The following is a 1886-nucleotide window of genomic DNA, read 5'->3' as shown; positions in this document are numbered from 1 at the left end:
TTGGCGCCGTTGCCGGGGAGGCAATTGTTCTAATTTTTATTGGTTTTTATTTAGTCTTTCTTAGTTTAAGGGACATCCGTTCCTTAAACTTTTCTTATATTCTTTTTGTAGTTTCTTCTTATGCGCAAGTCACAGGGTGGTGAACTATTACCATTCAATCCTGAGATTGAGAAATCCTTGCGTGAGTTGAGACGATCATCTAGGATATTGCCGAAAGAGGAAGAGCTGAGTACTCTGTCTAGTTACTACGAGAACGAGCTGTTCGAAGAAGATCCACCTACATCTCCTGCTTCTACTTCTTCAGCTGAGACAGTCACTTCTCCAGAAATTCCAGTCATGGCTGAAGAAGCAACTATAGCAAGTCATTCTGAGCCGACAGCTGCAAATCTATACAAGGGGTTCGAATTACCTGGAGCTGATAGGAAATTCGAACCGAAGCCTTCCTATATCAACTTGGTTGAGAGAAACCAGTTCGGGGAAGCTGAAAATGAAGTTGCAGCTAAGCATATGGAGATATTTATTGATTATTCCTGCTCTATACCCCCGCCGACCGGTGTGACCCAGGACCAGATAAAGGAGACTATGTTTATATTCTCACTCCGCGATGCTGCAAGGGAGTGGTACAGAGATCTGGATCGAGCCGCTCATGGGATCACCGACTGAAATTCTTTGGCCTTAGCATTCTACAAGAAATACTTCTCTGCCTCGAAGACGAATGCCATTAGAGCACAGATAACGAGCTTTAAACAGGGACCTGATGAGAACTTTCATGAAGCATGGGTCCGTTTCAAGAAGCTGGTGCGAACCATACCGCACCATGGGTTCGAAAAATGGAGTCTTTGCAATCAGTTCTATAACGGGTTGTATGACGATCAGAGGGCTATTTTGGATCTTTTGACCAATGGCCGATTTGTTGAGAATATGGGAGAGACTAAGGGGTGGAAGATCATTGATGACTTAGCCACCCATAAAGTCAATATGGGAATTCGAGAGGCAATCGGAGGAGGAGTCTTTGAATCCCCTTCTATAGCTGCATTAGAGGCTCTCACGGCGAGGTTTGACAAATACGAGTTGGGAGGAGCTTCAAAAGGAGGGATTTATCATGTGAATGCTTTGTTTCGACGGTCCTTTCCTCGTAGAAGATGTGGAGCCGAGGGACATGTTTCAGAAAATTGTCCTAGTCCCTTTGAGTCTTGTGCTGCCTTTCAACATTACAGGCAGACAAACACGTATTATGAGCCGAATGTCCACCCAAACTTGAGGTGGAGTAGCCAAAATGTCCTGAATCCGACTCAACCTCCACAGCAGCAGCAGCAGCAGCAGACTTATGTGCCTCCTCATAAGCAACAACAGTACCAAAAACCTCTCTATGTGCCGCAGCAGCAACAATCTCAAAATTCCGACTTCGCTGAGTTGAAGAATATGCTGCAAAAGGAGTCCCAAGCTAGAGAGCCGGAATTAAACTGCTAGAGAGCCAAATTGCTCAATTGGCTAGCAAAAATACCACTCGAGCTCCGGGACACTTACCGGCCCAAACTGACCATAAGGAGACCCTTAATGCCATCACTTTGAGGAGTGGGTCCACCCTGGAGGGGCCTGTCATGGTCGAGGACAATGCAGAAAAAGATAAGCTGGAACCGAGTCAAAACAAAGCTGGAACGAGCAAAGGAAAGAAAAAGGCGTCTACCAGGTATATCAGTCGATCGACTGACATATCCGGTCGACCGACTGATGTGCACAAAGAAACAGCCTCTGGAACTGTAGAACTCAATCGATCGACTGAGCAACATGGTCGATCGACTGAGATCGTTGCTGATAGTGAACCTTTTCATCCTCTGATGCCCAATAACTTGAGGGATCACTTGTTTCGGGGTACGACAGTCCCG

General features: G+C 46.0%; 1 non-coding gene across 1 annotated transcript; it reads right to left on the bottom strand.

Moving 5' to 3' along the window:
• Positions 1–717: 717 nt before the first annotated feature.
• On the bottom strand, positions 718–824 carry LOC141650358 (small nucleolar RNA R71). Its single transcript, XR_012546397.1, has one exon. It is a non-coding gene; the product is annotated as a small nucleolar RNA R71 (small nucleolar RNA).
• Positions 825–1886: the final 1062 nt, after the last annotated feature.

The sequence above is a fragment of the Silene latifolia genome, chromosome 3, assembly GCF_048544455.1.
Source record: "Silene latifolia isolate original U9 population chromosome 3, ASM4854445v1, whole genome shotgun sequence".
Classification (NCBI taxonomy): Eukaryota; Viridiplantae; Streptophyta; class Magnoliopsida; order Caryophyllales; family Caryophyllaceae; genus Silene; species Silene latifolia.
The sequence above is the reverse complement of the archived record's forward strand: the minus strand, read 5'-3'. Positions and strand labels throughout refer to the sequence as shown.